The 22,182-nt window shown below is 45.3% G+C and overlaps 1 protein-coding gene across 8 annotated transcripts in view; it reads right to left on the reverse strand.

The window, feature by feature from the left end:
* The window catches only part of lypd6 (LY6/PLAUR domain containing 6), a 253,340-nt gene that overhangs the window by 115,005 nt on the left and 116,153 nt on the right, over positions 1-22,182 (reverse strand). For 4 of the 8 annotated variants that reach the window (XM_068034951.1, XM_068034943.1, XM_068034949.1 and 1 more), the window contains exon 1: positions 5,922-6,051. The exons of 3 other annotated variants lie outside the window; for them this stretch is intronic. The gene's annotated coding sequence lies outside the window, so the exon portion shown is untranslated. Of the gene's footprint in view, positions 1-5,911; positions 6,052-22,182 lie in introns of those variants that run through there. One more of the 8 variants, XM_068034952.1, reaches the window with a different exon arrangement.

The raw sequence follows: 22,182 nt of genomic DNA on the forward strand, positions 1-22,182 counted from the left end.
AAAGACCATGCTTGGAAGGACAAAGGACCATTCCTTGACATATTCAACCCACAACGGACCTTGATCACCAGGTATTGTGTGTAAGAGGAGCATTCCAGAGACTGCTAAGGTGATACAATCCAGGATGGGTTAGACCAGCTGGTCACATGATAAGTGGCTGTTCCAGGGGTTTTCCTGAACTAGCCACAGAGAGTTTGAACTCAGAAAGACTGTTTGCTCCTGGACTAAGAGGATCTCTCCTGTCTGCTCCCATCTCTTTCTCACAAGCCTCTGAATCCACTGAAGACACATGAACTCCAAGAGAGAAAAAAGTCTCCTCCAGCGAACAAGGTTTAAGAAGAATACTGGGCCCCAGCGAAAAGCAAGATCTACCTACAATCAAGAACTCTACAGTGAGCTCGAAGAACTGTGACAAAAACTCTTCAGATATTGCATCAAACTTTTCCACTTCATTTCTTCTGCTCTTTTCTATATTTGCATGAGTGTATCGCATGTGCATGTTAACATGGGCGTGTCGTGTATCTGTAGGTGGCAACCAAATTTCAACCAGGTGAAGGCTGAGAGGGACACCTAGATACCTTTCTCACCTGGTTGTAACAAATTCAAATACAATCCATGGACTTCATTCCACAGACTGATGGGTCTAGAACAAGCGGACATAGATATGAAGTGAAATGCAAGAGATTTAGGACAGAGTGTAGGATAAGCATTTTTTAAATAAAAAAAGGTTGTGACTATCAGAGTTAGTCATAGAAGCAGTGACGTTGGGCAGTATTTTGCAGCCCCGTGATGGTGGGCTTGGAGGCAGAGGGGCTGGGAAAATAGCGGGGAGCCACATCGGGACAGCTTCCCAACTCATTCCCGCTGCTGGGGACGTTTCTGGCATTTTGCTGGCAAAGACAGGGCTCCCTTCCACATGGGGAGACCACCAGTTCCATGGAGGCAGCCTCCCTGAGCAATCTGGGGTGGGGATCAGAGCCAAAGACTCCATCCCCCAAAGAGGGGGCCACGGGCAGCAATGGCAACTTCCGTGACCCCAATGAGCCAGCAGGAGGGGTTTCAGTGGTGATCCGAGGGACTTGCCAGCTTTCCCCTTTGAAATTTTATTCTTAACTTACTCCTCCGAGGGCACCTCCACGTTGAGGTGCCCTCGCAGTGCCCAACCTGCCTCAGCAGTGCCCACCTCTGCCAATGGGGCTGCCGAAGCTTCAGAGCTGCCAGCCCTCTGACTGGGCTGGCAGCATCAGGAGCTTGCCTGCCATCCTAAATTAGACAGAATTAAGGAATCCAGGAAAACAGCTCCGCCTGTCTAACTGCTGGCAAGTACTGGCTTGGGATCCCCATTTGGTCCCGATGTTGGTGTCCCAAAGCCTGTGGGAAAATTCTGCCATGTGGAAATATTTTAATAGGTTGAATAGGTGATTGAAGGAAAGGGCAACAAAGGGATATGGGAAGAAAATGGGCACCTGGAATTAGGACTACTGTTCATGTCGACTGGTTGGGTCGAACAGCCTGTTTCCCTATTGTAAACCTATGACTGTAATCCATGGACTGGAATCCACCGATACAAACTGATATAACCATACCAACAGAACATTTAAAGGAAAACACTCAAAATGCACCTGTATTACTGCAGTTTTAAATAAATGCCCCCGTGCCTTTAGTGATAGACAACATTGCACAGAATAAATCCCAAGAACGTCTTTGTGTCCAACCGTCATGGAAAAGCAATGGAAAATCTGGCTTTATTTTTAGAAACTCACGTTTAGTTGGTTTTTCACACAAAAGATCAGATCCCGAGAAAAGTGGCCCAGATTTAAAAGCGCGTCACTTGGGAATTTAAAAGCTGCCAAAGCCCTGAGGGCTCCCTGATCAGCAATCTGGCTCCTTCTGTTACATTAGCTCTCTGAGTAAAAGTAATTAGCTGCCGACGATGAGACTTCTCATGTGTCAGGACAGCAAACCCCATTAAATCTCCAAGAATGGCTCCCTGCAACGGTTCCATCTGAATTTGCATTTTATTCTCCATTGTTTCAAAAAATAAAACCACTGGCTTTATTTACATGGAATCAATCTTCCTCACTGGTGGCTGAGTTTAATATTTATTCCCCCAGTGCAAGGCCCTCCATATTGTTAATGCCAATGAATCAAAAACTGCAGTGCAGAGAGAGAACAGGGCTATTTGTTTAATGAAACAAAAACATATTTGTTGATTGTTGACCTCCGAAGCTGTAAGTGCCCAATATGTACTTTTCTGTAGTTTACCTTCATAATCTTAAATGGTAGAAAACCTATTATGACAACTTAAATTCTAATGTGCATCTAAAGTACAGAAAAATGTCACAGTGCACTTTAAAAGTGAAACAGAAAGACACTGTACACAGGACAGGAAGGACAACAAAGTCAATGGAAAAGTTGCTGGGGAGGGGAGAAGGCAGATTAGGAGCAGGGTTTTTAAGGAGGCTTTTGAGAACAGAGAGTGAAGCTGAACAACAGATGGATTTGGTGGAGGGTGTTTCAGAGCAGGGTGGTGATTAAAAGATCAGTCACCACCAACGGTAGAACGACAGGAGCAGGAGATGACCATTAAAAGACAAACCACCATCAGATGATTTGGAATGTTACACAAAATTACAAACAACTTGCATTTATAAAGCGCCTTTAACATAGTAAAACGCACCAAAGCCACATCACAGCAGGGTAAGAAGACAGAAGTTGACACTGAAGCAAAGAGAGAGATAATGGGATGGGTGGCTAAAAACTTGGTCAAAGAGGCAGCAATAAGGGAAGAGAGGAGGAGAAGTGAAACAACCCCAATAACCTTCCAAGTGCCGACTTTCAAACAAAGCAGCTGCATTCTAACCTATAACTATAGGCTGTGAATATTTGATTCTCCAGGTTATAAGCCAGAACTATAGCACTCTTTGTCTTAGAAGTCTCTGCGCAATAGGAATAAAAAACATAGAATTCTATAGGGCGAAAATAACACATGAAGCAATCTGAACTTGTTTCAGCATTAACTCTTTCCCCGACTGCCTGCTTGACACTGACTGTTCACTCTGCTGCCTGCCCAGTGTGAAATGAGTCCCTCCCTGTTCCTTTAGATAAATGTATTTACTCTACCTTTCACCAGCCCCCCACCCCCCCAATTAGTCAGTTTTCCGATTAAGACACAAAGCTAATGAATGCGGCAGCTGTCAGGCAGGGCTCCTTCACAGACGAAAAAAACCACAACCCTCTTCATTTCAGATATTCTCTACTCCGATCCTGATTATAGATTGTGAACTTCAAAAAAGATCAGGCTCCCAACAATGGCAACAGATCTGTGCAGAGGATAATGACTCACAAAAGGTGCAGCAGAGGCACACCCACCATCCCCCCACCTCCCCCCCCCCCAAACCTCAACTGCTGAATACTAGTCTGATAGCTACTGATGAAATCTTCACTGATTTGTACAGTAGGTTTCACTAAACCCTTCCAGAAATCCCAACAAACGTTGACGTTTAAGAGCATATCACCATCGCGTGAGAATTTGCTGGGCTAATAAAGACAGCCCTCTGATACAATGGGGTCATAGAGTTATAGAGAGATACAGCACTGAAACAGGCCCTTCGGCCCACCAAGTCTGTGCCGACCAACAACCACTCAAGATTATGAAAGGGTCATCATTTCATCAGTTATATCTTGTGCGAACTTTTTTTCTAAAATGTGAAACCCAAGGATCATATTAAATGTGAAAGCCTCACAGTTGTTTCTACTGCATCAGGTATAACATCTGCTACATCGTAAAGGAACTCCCCTCTTGTCCTCCACCCCCACCCCCCAGCAGCCAGCATGGCATGTTAATAGTGGGGTTCCACAGGCAGTTTTGACTGAAGTCTGCCCAAGAATTACCCCAAGAGGTGTCACCTCTCTTTTAATCCCATCATGATGTATAAAATGGTCTGGTATTCTCCATGGTTTTCCAGAATACATGAAGAATGAGTTTGTCTTTAACAAATGTTGGAAATTAACATGTACCCACAGGACAATATCTCTACTAAGTAATACTAATATTAAAAAGTTGTTTTGTGACTATTTTTTGGCTCTGAGATATGCATATTCTACAATTGTTTAGCACTTGGGTCAGACTGAAGTAAATTGTAAATCTAATCTGTCCCAGCAGGTCCTGCTGCTAGCTGTGAAGTGAGTTATCACTTGGAGTTTTCTCTATTGTTGATTCAGTGAACAGTAAAATGACCAATTACACCCATTGAGATCAGCTGTATTGTAAAAATAATAGGCAGGCTGGATTGAATAGAGATCCAGTTCTGATGAAGCGTCATCGACCTAAAAGGTTAACTCTGTTTTTCGATCTCTACAGAAGCTGCCTGACCTGCTGAGTGTTTCCCACATTTTCAGTTTTTATTTCAGATTTCCAGCAACCGCAGTATTTTGCTTTTGGATTTATTACAACTAGTTGCATGTAAATGGTCAATGTGCACCCAATTCCAACCTTTGTGTACTTTGTTTTAGACCTGCAAAAGGTTTCAGTATTTTCCTAACATCGGACTGATCATTGCTTTGAGCAAAAGAAGAAAGTTTGAACAGGCTGGGGTTCTTTTCTCTAGAAAAGAGAAAGCTGAGGGGTGACCTAATAGAGGTCTTTAAGAATATGAAAGGGTTTGATAGGAAGGTAAATGCAGAGAAGATGTTTTCACTTGCAGGGGAGACCAGAATTAGGGTGACTAATAAATTAATATGGTTAGATGAAGAGGGGTGGGAAGAGACTCATGTGGACCATAAGCATCAGCATGGATCTTTTGGACCAAATGGCCTGTATGTGTGCTGGACATTCTATGTAAGTAACTCATTATTAGTTACTGTCAGACGTTTCTGCAGCATTGGACAAGACACTTCCTCCAGTGGAACCAGGACTGTATTGCTACATCACTGGAGTGGGACTCTCAGAGCCTGAAAGGTACACAGATGCTTGCATGTTCACAGGCACAGTTTCTCACTCTGTACTTTCATTCATTCTGGCTATTTACGGGGCTCACAATTTAATGTTTCAGGCAGAAGGCGCCCACTCAAAATGTCAACCACTCTTTCAAATGCAGACTTAGCTGCTGCGCAATTATATCATTTGTGTTTTTACCAGAAGTGCCAATCCAATATCCTGAAAAAGAATATTAATAAACACCATCCATTTTTAAAGTGTAACATGTTAAACTCATCTTAAATCCTGGCCATGAACAGCAGAACTCAAAGACATTGAGATTGGAGATGCTTGGAAGCATACACCCTGGACACACACTAAATAGACACCATAAAGCATATTGTGTACATAATCCATTGACATTACAGAATTTGTTACGAAAATAAGTCTGACAGAAGGTGCCTTAGAATAATCTACGCATGCACTGCTTATTTAAAATTTGCAACGTGCAGCTGTTTTACATTTGATCTACACCCCATTGTTGTCAGTGGGAGAAGACACCAGTCGGACATGTGATTCACAAATCTATGCAATCCCTGTGCCACCATCACCCTTTCATCTACTATCGTTGAGTCTGGATATGTTATAACATAGTCCATCATTGTAGTGCCGCAAATAGCTGACAGTTCTGATTCAACTTGTCCTCAGTCTCAAAACCCTGTACGTTAACTATATATCTATACATTAGCACATTTTCTGACCCATTTACAAAATACCAAGGTCACCCAAACACTGGAAGATGCAAAAGATCTCAAGAGAAAATACAACCTCATTTACAAATTCAGTTTAATTTACAGACCCAAACTATTGAAAGCCAAATAAAATTACTAAAGGAGACAGAATCTGGTCACAAACTCACGAATAAACGCAAGAGTTATTTGGTACTACCTCACTCAACAACCAGTGCCAGCAGAACGAAAATAGATTGTGTACCTTTACTTACCACCCACAAAAAAACCTTGTGTAAACTGGTGTTATTCCATTGACTGAGATCTCATGACCATGGCTCCTGCTTTTATATGAATGCAACATTGACTGACTTCAGTGGAAAGTGCTGTCTGTGGTTTTTTTCTTCAACTCCTGCTTTGAAGTAGCGTATAGTCTGTGTTCAGTCTGTGTGCACTCTTGTCAGTTATAGTAACCAATCAACATTCCCAGTGGGCGGCTGAGCATAAGGGCCGCCCCTCTGATTGGCTGCCAATTAGCACAGCAGGCTAATCAGCTGTGAACTAGCACTACCCATCTGCCTCCTCTCTCTCCCAGCTTCTGAGAAGCAACTCAGATTATCAGGTTTTTAATTCGGAATGAAAGTTGTCTACTTTCTCATGACAAATTAATCCTCGGAGGGCACTTCTAATTTTGCTAATCTAATATGCGCTTCTGCCTCTGGCTATGATTTATTCCACCTCCCCCTATCAACCCCCACCCCCCCCACCCCATTCCTCTCCAGCTACTTTGAGCAAAGCTCAACAACTGCAAGCTTTTTGTTCTTACGAGTTCTGCACTAGTTCCCAGATAATTAACTCCTAAAGAGGTCTTCCCCACGCGACCTTAAAATTAGAGATGCTTCTACATTTGGTGCATTTATAGTATGTGCTTGTTACAGTCAAAACCAAAACTCTTATCTCAACAATGCAGATCAAAGGGATAAGGACATGATTTTAAAGGTGTAAACACAAGGAAGTGGCACATGAATATCATTCTCCCACAGCCCAAACTTCAGAAGTACCAAATGTAAAACTGACAGGGAAAAAACGCAAACTCAAGTTTTAAAGTGAGTGAATTAGCTAAGGGGATTTCTTTTTAATTCATTCTCTGGATTTGTGCATACTAGCAAGCCCAGCATTTATTGCCCACCCCTAGTACAGCTTGAGATTTCAGTGGTGGATGTTCTTGAACCCTGCAGTTCATTTGGTGAAGGCACACCCACAATGCTGTTAGGGAGGGAGTTTCAGAACTTTGACCCAGTGACTGAACGAATGGCGAGATATTTCCAAAGTAGGATGAGGTGTGACTTTAAAGGGAACATGGAGGTGATGGTGTTCCTATACACCTGCTGCCCTTGTCCTTCTAGGTGGTTGTGTAAAATGATTTTGGGACAGACAGTAGCAGTATGCACAGCAGCAACCTTACTTTGACAACACCAGCAAGCCCTGCAACTTCTACCACTAAGAAGGGAAAGGGCAGCAATATCATAGAAGCACATCCCCTCTAAGTTACACAACATCCTGACTTGGATGTGTACCACCTCTCCTTTACTGCTGCTGAGTTGAAATTATGGGACCAGACTATTCACACAACAGCCTGACATGGTCATACTCACAGAATCATACCTTACCGACAATGTCCCAGACACTGTTCCACCGGCAGGACAGACCCATGAGAGGTGGGGGCACAGTGGTATATAGTCGGGAGGGAGTTGCCCTGGGAGGCCTCAACATTGACTTTGGACCCCATGAAGTCTCATGGCATCAGGTCAAACATGGGCAAGAAAATCTCCTGCTGATAACCACCTACCGACCAACCCCCCCCCACCTTGGCTGATGAATCAGTACTTCGCCATATTGAACAGCACTTGGAGGAAATTTAGGGTAGCAAGGACATAAAATGTACTCTGGATGGGGGACTTCAATGTCCATCAGCAAGAGTGGCTCAGTAGCACCACTAGTGACCGAGCTGGCCGAGTCCTAAAGGACTTAGCTGCTATACTGGGTCTGGGCAGGTGGTGAGGGAAGAGGGAAAAACCTACTTGACCTCATCCTCACCAATCCACCTGTTGCAGAAGTATCTGTCCATGACAATATTGATAGGTGTGACCACCACACATTCCATGTGGAGACCAAGTCCCATCTTCACATAGAGGAAACCCACCATCGTATTGTGTGGCATTACCACCGTGCTCAATGGGATAGATTATGAACAGACCTAGCAACTCAAAACTGGGCATCCATGAGGTACTGTGGGCCATCAGCAGCCACAGAATTGTATTCATCCACAATCTGTAACCTCATGGCCAGGTATATCCCTCACTCTACCATTACCATCAGGCTGGGGACCAACCTTGGTTCAATGAAGAGAGCAGGACGGCATGACAGGAGCAGCACCATGCATACCTAAAAATGAGATGTCAACCTGGTGAAGTGACAACACAGGACTACTTGCATGACAAACAGCGTAAACAGCATGCGATAGACAGAGCTAAGTGATCCCACAGCCAACAGATCAGATCTAAGCTCTGCAGTCCTGCCACATCCAGTCGTGAATGGTGGTGGACAATTAAACAACTAACAGGAGGAGGTGGCTCCACAAATATCCTCACGCTCAATGATGGGGGAGCCCAGCACATCAGTGTGAAAGATAAGGCTGAAGCATTTGCATCCATCTTCAGCCAGAAGTGCCGAGTGGATGATCCAACTGGGCCTCCTCCTGAGGCCCCCATCACAGATGGCAGTTTTCAGCCAATCCGATTCACTCCATGTGATATCAAGAAACAACTGAAGGCACTGGATACTGCAAAGGCTATGGGCCCTGACAACATTCCGGCAATAGTACTGAAGGCCTGTGCTCCAGAACTTGCCATGCCCCTAGACAAGCTGTTCCTAGTACAGCTACAACACTGGCATTTACCCTGCAATGTGGAAAGTAGCCCTGGTATGTCCTGTACACAGAAAGCCGGACAAATCCAACCCGGCCAATTACCGCCCCATCAGTCTACTCTCAATCATCAGTAAAGTGATGGAAGGGGTTCTCGATAGTGCTATCAAGCGGCACATGCTCAGCAATAACCCGCTCATTGATGTTCAGTTTGGGTTCTGCCAGGGCCACTCAGCTCCTGGCCTCATTACAGCCTTTGGCCAAACATGGGCAAAAGGGCTAAACTCAAGAGGTGAGGTGAGAGTGACTGCCCATGACATCAAGGCAGCATTTGACCGAATATGGCATCCAGGAGCCCTAGCAAAACTGGAGGTAATGGGAATCAGGAAAAAATTCTCCTGTGATTGAAGACATACTTAGCATAAAGGAAGGTGGTTGTAGTTGTTGGAGATTAATCATCTCTGTCCTAGGACATCACTGCAGGAGTTCCTCAGGGTAGTGTCCTAGGCCCAACCATCTTCAGCTGCTTCATCAATGACCTTCCCTCCATCATAAGGTCAGAAGTGGGGACGTTCGCTGATGATTGCACAATATTCATCCATTCGTGACTCCTCAGATACTGAAGCAACCCATGTCCAGATGCTGCAAGACCTGGACAACTTCCAGGCTTGCACTGACAAGTGGCAAGTTGCATTTGCTGGGCAATGACTATCTCAAACAAGAGAGGAACTAACCATCTCCTCTTAATGTCTAATGGCATTACCATCGCTGAATCCCCCACTAACAACATCCTGGGGGTTACCATTGTCCAGAAACTGAACTGGACCAGTCACATAAATGCTGTGGCTACAACAGCAGGTCAGATGCTGGGAATTCTGTGGTGAGTAACTCAACTCTGACTCCCCAATGCTTGTCCGCCATTTACAAAGCACAAGTCAGGAGTGTGATGGGATACTGTCCACTTGCCTGGATAGATGTAGCTCCTACAACACTCAAGAAGTTTGACACCATCCAGGACAAAGCAGCCCACTTGATTGGCACCCCATTCACCACCTTCAACATTTACTCCCTTCACCATCAATGCACAGTGGTAGCATTTCCAAGATACGCTGCAGCAACTCACCAAGGCTCCTTTATACAGCACTTGCCAAACCCATGACCTCTACCATCTAGAAGGACAAGGGCAGCAGATGCATGGGAACATCACCACCTGCAAGTTCCCCTTCAAGTCACACACCATCCTGACTTGGAACTATATTGCCATTCCTCCACTGTCGTTGGGTCAAAATTCTGGAACTCCCTTCCTGACAACACTGTGGGTGTACCTACACCCCAAGGATTGCAACGGTTCAAGAATGCAGCTCACCACCACCTTCTCAAGGGAAATTAGGGATGGACAATAAATGTTGGCCTAACCAGCGACATCCACATCCCATGAACAGATAAAAAAAAAATCACCACCACAGGGACTTCAGTGGTTCAAGGAGAAGACCCAGCACCACCTTCTCAGAACAACAAGGGATGGGCAATGAATGCAACCTTGACACACCATTCACATTAAATAAATATGTTTAAATAGATGTTTTTATATTGTGCTAGACCTATTTCAGTCACTTGCCTTCTCAGCCAATCGCCATAGGAAGCCCAGCTACACTATTTTGGTCTACAAGACCAAATATCAATACCCAGTGGTACTGGCATAAATCTTTCACAAGATAAAAACAGATAATCAGGATTTCTACACAATGTAAATACTAGATCTGGGAACATTAGTTGGTACTGTTAAGATCATTTCTACGACCACAATTGCCAAAACTCCAGCAGTTAATTCCCTGTGTGAACCATGGGCAGAGTTTTGCATTTCAGGTCGGGAGCCTGGCATCGAGGTGAACTGCAGGTTCTAACCCTGTACAGTGTCGGGCGCAGCAACCCAACATCGATTTTCCCTGGATAGGCCGATGAGTGGACAGAGGACGTGCTTGCCAGTTCAGGAGGCTCTCCAGCATGGAAACAGCTGCAGCCTGCCATTGCACGTAAGACAGAAGGTGCCTCCATCTTGAGGCACCCTCTCAGCACTTTTAAGACTTGAAACAAAATGGCCACAGCTGCCAGACCCCTCCACAAGGCATCCTGTAGCCGCAGCTGTGGTCAGGTAGGCGTGAGGGGCCTCAAAGTCAGTCTGGAGGGCTAGCCCCCCACACTGTTCGCCACCGAGAGGCTGCCTCCAGGCAGCTGCCATGCTCCCGACACCACGGGAGGCTCGTAGGCTAACTGGAAAATTCCAGTTGGCCTCTGATCAATGGCCTATTAATTATCTTAACAAGCTACCTGCCACATGCAGGAGGTGGCCACTCCGTCCCGATCTGGCCTGCAGGAAAATGACTCGGGGGGGGGCGATGGCGCCAGCAAACCAGCCAGTGGCACAAAATGACATGCCCACCAGCCCCTGTTCCCGACCCCATATCGGGGTTGAAGTCCTGCCCCAAGTTTAGATATTTTGATCAGATGACAAGACTTTACAAAAAGGCAAGCATTATTTTTACTCTCCTTTCTTTCTAACATCAACAATAGGTGAAATAATTTTTTTCTAAAGGGCATACCATTTAAATGTAATTTTGAAGACAGCAGGGACAGTGTGCATCGCAACCAGGAGTCCCTAGCCTTTCCCAAAACTGGGCCTCAGGTTCCATTTCAATAATTTAGAAGAGTTTCCATTGCCTGCTGGGCCCTCAGACAACTCACCAATTGCAGCACATGAATTATGGGCTGTTTGCCATGCCAGTAGCAGCGCTCAGCTAAGTGTTGGGAGGGGAGGTGGTGGCGATGACAGCAGAAAGAAGGGGCTATCACGGCTTAGCAATGGTAATTAGGAGTGCCGGAAAAATACTCCAGATTGAAAGATTGTAAGGCTGAAACCTACCTTTTTGGTGGCCACATCCAAGCCTGCAAGACCCATAAGGGGCAGGCCTGGTGCCTGCAACGTTCAGGGCTGCCCAATCGCTCAAAGGGAACCAAAAGCATGTGCGAAGGACTTGATGCCTGTTTTAGGCAGCCACTGCGGATGCCTGATAAACATCTTCGGGATGCAGGACATAGCCCTGCAAAATTGATCATCTTTCTCACTGTTTACTGGCTAGTAGTCACAATGGGAAGGACAGCATTACCTCTGAAATAATCAAGAGTGCCAAGCCTGCTATACTCTCAGTACTACATGAACTGCTATGCCTGTGCTGGGACGAGGGAGCAGTACCTCAGGACATGCACGATGCCAATATCATCACCCTCTATAAAAACAAAGGTGACCGCGGTGACTGCAACAACTACCGTGGAATCTCCCTGCTCAGCATAGTGGGGAAAGTCTTTGCTCAAGTCACTCTAAACAGGCTCCAGAAGCTGGCCGAGCGCGTCTACCCTGAGGCACAGTGTGGCTTTCGTGCAGAGAGATCGACCGTTGACACGCTGTTCTCCCTTCGTCAGATACAGGAGAAATGCCGTGAACAACAGATGCCCCTCTACATTGCTTTCATTGATCTCACCAAAGCCTTTGACCTCGTCAGCAGACGTGGCCTCTTCAGACTACTAGAAAAGATTGGATGCCCACCAAAGCTACTAAGTATCATCACCTCATTCCATGACAATATGAAAGGCACAATTCAACATGGTGACTCCTCATCAGACCCCTTTCCTATCCTGAGTGGCGTGAAACAGGGCTGTGTTCTCGCACCTACACTTTTTGGGATTTTCTTCTCCCTGCTGCTTTCACATGCGTTCAAGTCCTCTGAAGAAGGAATTTTCCTCCACACGAGATCAGGGGGCAGGTTGTTCAACCTTGCCCGTCGAAGAGCAAAGTCCAAAGTACGGAAAGTCCTCATCAGGGAACTCCTCTTTGCTGATGATGCTGTTTTAACATCTCACACTGAAGAGTGCCTGCAGAGTCTCATCGACAGGTTTGCGGCTGCCTGCAATGAATTTGGCCTAACCATCAGCCTCAAGAAAACAAACATCATGGGGCAGGACGTCAGAAATGCTCCATCCATCAATATTGGCGACTACGCTCTGGAAGTGGTTCAAGAGTTCACCTACCTAGGCTCAACTATCACCAGTAACCTGTCTCTAGATGCAGAAATCAACAAGCGCATGGGAAAGGCTTCCACTGCTATGTCCAGACTGGCCAAGAGAGTGTGGGAAAATGGCGCACTGACACGGAACACAAAAGTCCGAGTGTATCAGGCCTGTGTCCTCAGTACCTTGCTCTATGGCAGCGAGGCCTGGACAACGTATGCCAGCCAAGAGCGACGTCTCAATTCATTCCATCTTCGCTGCCTCCGGAGAATACTTGGCACCAGGTGACAGGACCGTATCTCCAACACAGAAGTCCTCGAGGAGGCCAACATCCCCAGCTTATACACACTACAGAGTCAGCGGCGCTTGAGATGGCTTGGCCATGTGAGCCGCATGGAAGATGGCAGGATCCCCAAAGACACATTGTACAGCGATCTCGCCACTGGTATCAAACCCATCGGCCTTCCATGTCTCCGCTTTAAAGACGTCTGCAAACGCGACATGAAGTCCTGTGACATTGATCACAAGTCGTGGGAGTCAGTTGCCAGCATTCGCCAGAGCTGGCGGGCAGCCATAAAGACGGGATTAAAGTGTGGCGAGTCGAAGAGACTTAGTAGTTGGCAGGAAAAAAGACAGAGGCGCAAGGGGAGAGCCAACTGTGTAACAGCCCCGACAAACAAATTTCTCTGCAGCACAGGTGGAAGAGCCTGTCACTCGAGAATTGGCCTTTATAGCCACTCCAGGCGCTGCTTCACACACCACTGACCACCTCCAGGCGCTTATCCATTGTCTCGCGAGATAAGGAGGCCAAAGAAGTCACAATGACGACCAATTTCTACCCCAGAAATAATCTGTGATTTTCAGTGCAATGGGCTCAGCAAACCTGAGACCTGGCCCCTCTTCCAGCAAATGTAGAACATATTAAGTGTAAGAGCTCTAACAGCAGAGTCTGTCACTGAACTCACGTTCAGACCAAAGGGAGGCAGAATCTGCCAGTTTAGGATATTGGTTTGTTAATAAAGGGTCATTTCAAAACAAAGCTTTAGTGAATAGGTAAGCTAAGAACAACTGCTTTCTCATTGTGCTAAATTTGTTGCATTTATACTTAGGGGTAGAGTCACCAATACTGGAAGTTATTCAGAAGTCAGGTCTATCAGAAAAGTAAAATATTGCGGATGCTGGAAATCTGAAATAAAAAACACAAAGTGCTAGAAATACTCAGCGCATGTCTGGCAACATCTGTGGAGAAAGAAACAGAGTTAAAGTTTCAGGTCAATGAACTGTTTTTATTACAAATTTATCATTCTGGCAGTGGGTCAGTCCTATTGTCGCTGGTGGGGAAGAGAAAAGATTCTCACAAATCAACAGCGTAAAAAAAACCTGCTGCTGAATAAAATGCCGGATCTGACTGCAAGCACAGACTATGGCAGATATTTCCCTTTTTGTCCACTATCACTATTTCTCTGAATGCAGACAGCTGAGGGGAGCCTCAGTACTCTGCTTCTAAGCACTTAATACTGCGATACAAGTAAGACATAAAACTGTCATTGGTATTTGGACACGCCCATTAGTACATCCTCTCCCTAACGTAGTCTTGGTGGGGGAATTCAATGTCCATCACCAAGAGTGGCTTGGTAGGACCACTCCTGACTGTGCAGGCTGAGTCCTGAAGGACATAACTGCCAGACAGGGCCTACGGCAGGTGATGAGGGAACCAACACGAGGGAAAAACTTGCTTGGCCTCTAATCTATCTGTTGCACATGCATCAGTCCATGACAGTATTAGTAGGAGTTACCACCACACAGTCCTTGTGAAGACAAAGTCCCGACTTCACAATGAGGATACCATCCATTGTCCTGAATGGGATAGATTCAGAACAGACCTAGCAGCTCAAAACTGGGCATCCATGAGGGCCGGTGGACCATCAGTGGCAGCAGAACTGTACTCAACCACAATCTGTAACCTCGTGACCCAGCATATCACTCACTCTACCATTGCCAATGAGCCAGGGGATCAACCCTGGTTCAATGAGGAGTGCCTGAGAGCATGCCCGGAGCAGCACTAGGCATGCCTAAAAATGAGGTGCCAATGTGGTGAAGCTACAACACGGGACCGCATGCTGCTAAACAGCAGAAGAAGATTGCGATAGAGCTAAGCGATCCCACAACCGACGGATCAGATCAAAGCTCTGCAGTCCTGCCATATCCAGATGTGAAAGGTGGTGGACAATTAAACAACTAATAGGAGGAGGACGCTCCCAAACATCCCCATCCTCAATGATAGGGGAGTCCAGACATGTCCTGTCCACAAAAAGCAGGGCAAATCCAATATGGACAATTACTGCCCCTTCAGTCTACTCTCAATCATCAGCAAAGTGATGGAAGGTGTCATCGAGAGTGCTATCAAGCAGCACTTAAACAGCAATAACCTGCTCACTGATGCTCAGTTTGGGTTCCCCAGGGCCACCCGGCTCCAGACCTCATTACAGCCTTGGTCCAAACATGGACAAAAGAGCTGAATTCTAGAGTTGAGGTGAGAGTAACTGCCCTTGACATCAAGGCAGCATTTGACTGAGTATAGCATCAAGGAGTCCTAGTAAAGTTGAAGTCAATGGAAATAAGAGGGAAAACCCCACTGGTTAGAGACATACCAATCACAAAGGAAGCTGGCTGTGATTATTGGAGGCCCATCATCTCAGCCCCAGAATATCATTGCAGGAGTTCAAGGCCCAACCATCTTCAGCTGCTTCATTAATGACCTTCCCTTCATCTTAAGGTCAGAAGTGGAGTTGTTGGCTGATGGTTGCATAGTGTTCAGTTCCACTTGTGACTCCTCATATACTGAAGCAGTCTGGGCCCGCATGCAGCAAGACCTGGACACCATTCAGGCTTTGACTGATACGTGACAAGTAACATTCATGCCAAACAAGTATCAGACAAAGTCCATCTTCAACAAGAGAGAATCTAACCATATCTCCTTGACATTACCATCGCTGAATCCCCCACCATCAATATCCTGAGGACTACCATTGACCAGAAACTTAACTGGACCAGCCATATAATTACTGTGGCTACAAGAGCAGGTCAGAGGCTGGGAATTCTGCAGCAAGCAACTCACCTCCTGACTCCCCAAAGCCTTTCCACCATCAACAAGACACAAGACAGGAGTGTGATGGAATACTCTCCACTTTCCTGGATGAGTGCATCTCTAACAATATTCAAGAAGCTCGACGTCAACCAGGACAAAGCAGCCCACTTGATCGGCACCCCATCTACCACCTTAAACATTTACTCCCTTCACCACTGGAGCATAGCATCTACAAGATGCACTGCAGCAACTCACTAAGCCACCTTCGATAGCACCTTCCAAACCTGTGATCTCTATCACCTAGAAGGACAAGGGCAACAGACGCATGGGAACACCATCACCTGCAAATTCCCCTCCAAGTCACATACCATCCTGACTTGGTACTATATCACCATTCCTTCACTGCCACTGGGTCAAAAACCTGGAACTCCCTTCCAAACAGCACTGTGGGTGTACCCGCATCAGATGGACTTCAGCGGTTCAAGGCGGCAGTTCACCACCACCTTCTTAAGGGCAATTAGGCAACAAATGCTGGCCTTGCCAGTGATGCTCACATCCCTTGAGAGAATAAAAAAAATATACATACATGCTTGGTTCTGCTGTTCTCTGATCTTAGAAGGGTATGCAGCCAAAAGTATAATTGAGTTCAGTTAGATCCACAGCATTCCCAAGTACTACTGTTGTACAGCAAAAAAATAACTCGCAACTATGCTCTTTGGAGACTTAATCTGTTGTAGACTGCACATTAACACATGGAAGCAATGCATTGATGGCATCCTCTGCACTCATGAGTCAATCTCACTACTGGAAATATGAATGAACCCAAGAATATAAAAAATAGGAGCAGGAGTAGGCCATTCAGCCCCTCCATTCAATAAGATCATGGCTGATCTGTCCCAGGCCTCAACTCCTCTTTCAGGCCTGCTCCGCCTAACCCTTGAATGGAGTATGTATCTCTGCATCCAATAGGACCCCAGCATACAGTCAGTGCAAAACTTGATTTTTTTTTCGCATGTTGCTAATTTTAATCAAGGGTAGCCATCTCACCTCATGAGACTAACTCACCCTCACTTGTGATTTCTATCACAATATACCACAACTCATCCCATGATGTACTATACATATTAGCAAAAGCTTCATCCTTTTATTAATACAAACTGCACTGAGTATGTAAATGTGTCTGGTGCAGCGTATTTCAGAAGGGTTGTTGAGGGGGGAGGGGAGTTGGTGCAGGAGAACCCTTGCATGAAGTTCCTACTGAGTCCTTGGCGAGAATTTAATGTTAAGCGATGTTCCCGCCCACCGGCTGAAAAGTTGGGGGACAGCTTGCCTCTGGCGGGCCTGGAAGCCATACTGCTATTTTACATGGCCCAGGCCCTTAATTGGCCTCGGTTGGGACTTCCATCACCCACCCCCCTCCCCACCCCCGAGGCAAGAAATCCCACCTCCAAGAGCTGCCAGCTAATCAGCGGGCTGGCAGCTCTTCAGTCCCAGCAGCCTCACAGGGAGCGGTGGCCACTGCTGGGACTGCACCAAGCGAAAGGAGCCATGATGGACACCGGCCTCAGAGCAGGTAAGTGGGGATCGGGCCTCGTCAGGGACAATTGGCTAGGCCCTGGCGGGGGTTGGGAGGAGTGGGGTGGGCCGGATAGCAGATCATGTGGGGTAGTTTTAATGGGGGTGGCCCGTGCTGCTGAGGGGGCCCTCTGTGGGGCTCAGGTGGTGAAGTACCCATCTGCTGCTGGTAAAATAGCATTGGCGGTGGGAGAAGGCCCTTAAATAGCAATTAATTTGCCACTTAAGGGCCTCAATTGGCCTGGGGTGGGTAGGCCATTTGCCACGTTCGCTGCTGCTGGCAAAATAGCAACAGGAGAGGGTAGGTGACGGGCACAGCACCCTTTACCTCCCACATGGTTTTATGCACTGCCTCACTTTCCAACCAGCTCCTGGGGGTGGTGGTGGGAGGGGAGTGGGCGGTCTAAAATTCTGGCCATTATTTCATTCTTAACAACCATCAGGTTTATGGATAGATTTAGTCAGGGGATGTTATATGGTAAACGTCTGGCTGATCTTAAATATGCAATGCACTCAGACAGAATCAGAAAAATTCCATTAAAAAGACAGACTTGCATTTATATAACACCTTTCAGGTCCACAAGAGTCGCAAAGTGCTTTGCAGCCAATGAAGTACTTTTGAAGTGTTGTCACTGTTATAATGTAGGAAATGCAGCAGCCACAAACAGCAATGGAGTAATGATCAGATAAGCCCGTTCTATGATGTTGATTGAGGGATAATTATTGGCCAGGACACTGAGGATAACTCCTCTACTCTTCTTCAAAATAGTGCAATGAATTCTTTTATGTCAGCCTTAGAAAGCAAACGGGACCTTGTTTAACATTTCATCCAAAAGATGGCACCTCCAGCAATGCAGCACTCCCTTAGTACAGTGCTGGCACATCAGCTTTGATTTTTGTGCTCAAGTCCTGGTATGGGACTTGAGCCCATAACCTTCAGATTCAGAGGTGAGAATGCTACCAACTGAACCACAGCTGACCCTTGGGTATTATGACTTACATTGTTATTAAGGAAAGGCTTACTCGGCTGGCCGTGATACCAAAGGAATAATCCTATTGGGTATGGAAGGCATAAGACATCACTGTCTTTTATCTAAACTTATTCTTTAGTAAACCTAAAGCTGGTCTGGTGTAACTATCAAACAGTTCACCCCAATGGAATGGGTAAATTGACAGCAAAAAAATTCCGTGCTATTCCTAAGGTCTTTTTTTTTTACGAAAAACATTTTGTTTATTTCCTTCCCATTTCTCTTCCTGTGTGGAAGCTCTTAACCTCACTTGGCATCTTCCTATTTATGGGAGCTGAGGCCAGGAGCTGATGACCAGGATCGGGGAGTAGCAGGGAGGAATCATGCGCACATTATAACTTGAACACGCAGTATCATCTCACTGTGATTGTGACTCTAATTACAACTTCAAACCATAATTTAGGGTGATGTTTCTGACTGCTCTTTTAGAAAAAGGTGAAGCATTTTGCATCTTCCCTTTGTACTTTGTCAGCATGTCTATTTTTACAGTCTAATCATTATTATTCAGGCTATTTTAAGTTTTCAAAGATTGTACACAACATTTATGTCATCGAAGGAAAATTGTCAGTTTGCCCAGAGACAAACCCATCCTGTTGAATTTGTACAGAACAGATAAGAATGGATTCTCGAGCCATAACTCGTACTGTAAGAAGGATTTAGTTTTTGTTCTGTAAGTACTGAATTCCTTTGCAGCACAAAACATGGTCTATACAACCAATAAAAGCTCAAAATCCTTTTCTTAGTCTTCTTTCAGGTGCTGCTGTCTAAGACTTTGACTACCTGTCACTAACAAGCAGCTCAGTGCTGACTCCTACAAACACTTGATCCCAAAGGATCTTACATTCCATCAGTTCCCCCTATCCATCCACCCCCTAAAAGAACGCATCAAGTTCCTGCTTGCCCTCTGGGCCTCATACATTCAAGGCTGAGCTTGAGAGGTTCTTAAGCGAGTCTGGTATGAAGCCTTGACTGACGGTGCACTTATCAGAGGAGTCTGTCCTGGATATCTGAGCTGAGATCAAGGTTAACCCTGACCTATGCCAAATCTCAAGCTACAGCTTGTACAGGGTTTTACAATGTTGTTTCATCCACTTATGTCCTTTTCAAGCTTATAATTTAAACTATTAGCATGCACTTCATTTATACTGTAGAAAGATAACTTTATTTAAAACAGCACCATGACAGTCGGTGTGTACTTTTCTTACTGATATATTTAACCCACATTTTTTATTTTGTCATATAGGTATTACAAGCTCTCTTGGGTATTAGTGAGATACACATTATATTGCAAATTGTACTATACTTATTCAAGTTGGGAATCTTACACAGTTACTGGACCTCAAATAATTGAACGATTCTTTGATGGCAAGGGGTTGGGGCACATAATGTTGATGGAGGGGTTGGGGGCTTCCATTGACACTGAGTCAAGGTGGAGGCAGCACCTTGTAAATTCCTCCTCCCAATTCAGTCACCATTACAATAGTATGTCCATGCTATTCAGTGACAAGTTACCCAGGAAGTATGCAAGGTTGAGAAAGGCAGTATTTCCCAGCCAAATATCCCTGATATTCTCTGGGGCTCAGGTCAACCGAGGGACCTCAGCATGAGCCCAGGTGTATGAACCATTTCTATAACCACCAAAAATCAGCAGATAAGTGCCACTCAGATCATCATTCATTCTTGAATCGTTGAGTTAGCACAACTCAGCCAAGTGACAAGGCAAAGCCCCAAATCAAAATATATGATTCTGATTGCGGTGGGAGCAATGCACTGTCAATTCAGTCCCATCACTCCACAGGTCGCATAACATTTATCTTTAAGCTTTCCATATCAAAGAATGCCACAGCCAAATTGAACGAATCTAGTATCCCCTGAATGAGGTGAACCAAACCAGGTATCTTTAGATATCAACAAATTAATTGTTTATTTTAAAAAAACTAAAATCTTAAACAGTAAGATAAACCAATATCTAACTCCCGCATTCGCATACATGTACACAAATTGACGGCCGTTTGGAATTTAATTAGCTGCCCGAAAAAAATAGAAATAACAATAAAGTCTTTGCAGATTTACGTTCCTGCCAAAGTGGAATCTTCCAATGTGGAACAGTCCAAGGTTGCCTGAAGTTCTCGCAGCCGTCCGATGGCAAAAAGAAAAGTTCGTCAACCATAGGAAACCCAGCAGTCCAGTTTGGCAGCCGAAGTGCCACTTTTTCTTTTCCAACGACGAACACTGATCAACAATTTGTTTTGTTTAAAAAAGAATTAATCTGGCTTGACTTTTCAGAATTTTGAGAGAGAATAATAAATAGAGTTTAAATAGACCGAGGGAGAGCTCTTCTCTTTCCTTCGCATGCCAGAACAATCTGTGTCAACTGTCTCTGCAAAGCCAGTTTTTCAAAGTTAAATGGCAACATTGTATGTCCTGTTCTCTCTCTCTCTGTATGGCTGTAGCCAGGGCAACCAATATGCACCTTACAGTAACTTCTGAAGCTGGCTGCCTTAAAGAAGTACTTATCTCTTACAGCCTTAAAAGGTAGACTGCATATTTCCCCCCAAAAAACAGGATCATGACACCACAAATAATTTTAATAATTTCACATATCTTCCGAGGACGCCTCCATCTTGAGGCACCCCTCGTGTTCTCCTGCCTGCCATAGTAGTGCTCACTTCTCCTGTGGAGCTGCTGGCAGGACATCACTGCGGGGCCTCCCATTGGGCCTGTTGGGTGCCAGTTCCTTTTGGCATCCATAATTGGACAACACTTCTGGAGGCGGCCTCTTAATTGACCGCTTCCGGTGAGGTCACGCAGGCAGGCAGCCAGGCATCACAAACGGGGCCAGGAGTCATTTTTGGTCCCGACTGCAGAGAATCCTTAAAGGCAGTAAGATTCCACCTACTGAGTCATCACCTTTCACCGAGGAAAGAGTAGGACAATTAAAGAAGCAAGTATCTTAGAAGAAAAATATTCAATCACAAAGTCCAAAACCTAATGATAATAATGAGGTCACAGACATTGACCTAGCATTTCAAACATTTGTGTCATTTAGCAACTGGCTTTGTGCCAGCATGAAAACTGAATGTGGGAAAAACATTTAAAAAGAAATTGAATTCCTTGTCCTTTGTGATTGATAATATCAGATAATGCGGCCAAAGAAAGTTTAGTTTCCTGCCACACTTTTTCTTGGAGTGTGGGAATATACAGACCCAATTTTAGAACCTGAATTAAAGAAATATTCCAGAGTAAGGAGCAGCATTGGCCTTATTTGAAAATCTAATTTTAAAAAAAATTGTAGACAGACTCATAAGAACTGATGTGACAGGTCCCCTTACAAAGAGGGTTGCAACAATTTACTTTTGCTGGAAAACCTTTGGGGAGGTTGAAGCTATGATCTCAGTCTGGTCGCCTACGTGGACTCCACAATGTCAGCCAGTATAGTCTCACAAAACGTACCAATGCTGTCAGCTAATACAAGGCCATCTGAGAAACCTTGGCAGTATACCGGGAGGTGGCATAACCAGGTTCTGAGCTAGTTTCTGGCACTTCTAGCTGAATCTCAAGTTGCAGCCAGAACCACCATGAATTTCCAGGAGCAATTTCTTTTTAAGCAGACTTTTTATTGCACGGAATGAATACTCACTGCTGCATAAATTGCTGATAGGCTAAGGCCATTCATTTCAGCTGCTACCAAGAGTTACCTGTCTCTTATTGGCACCCCCATCAATCTGCCTGGCTGCCCTCTCAAGTCAAATTCACATCAAATCTATTCCTAAGGCTACATACTTCCACCTAAGGACTATAGCTCACATTCCCCCCCATCCCTCTTCACCCAGGTACTACATGAACCCTACTCCGTG

The sequence above is a fragment of the Heterodontus francisci genome, chromosome 7, assembly GCF_036365525.1.
Source record: "Heterodontus francisci isolate sHetFra1 chromosome 7, sHetFra1.hap1, whole genome shotgun sequence".
NCBI classification, from domain to species: domain Eukaryota; kingdom Metazoa; phylum Chordata; class Chondrichthyes; order Heterodontiformes; family Heterodontidae; genus Heterodontus; species Heterodontus francisci.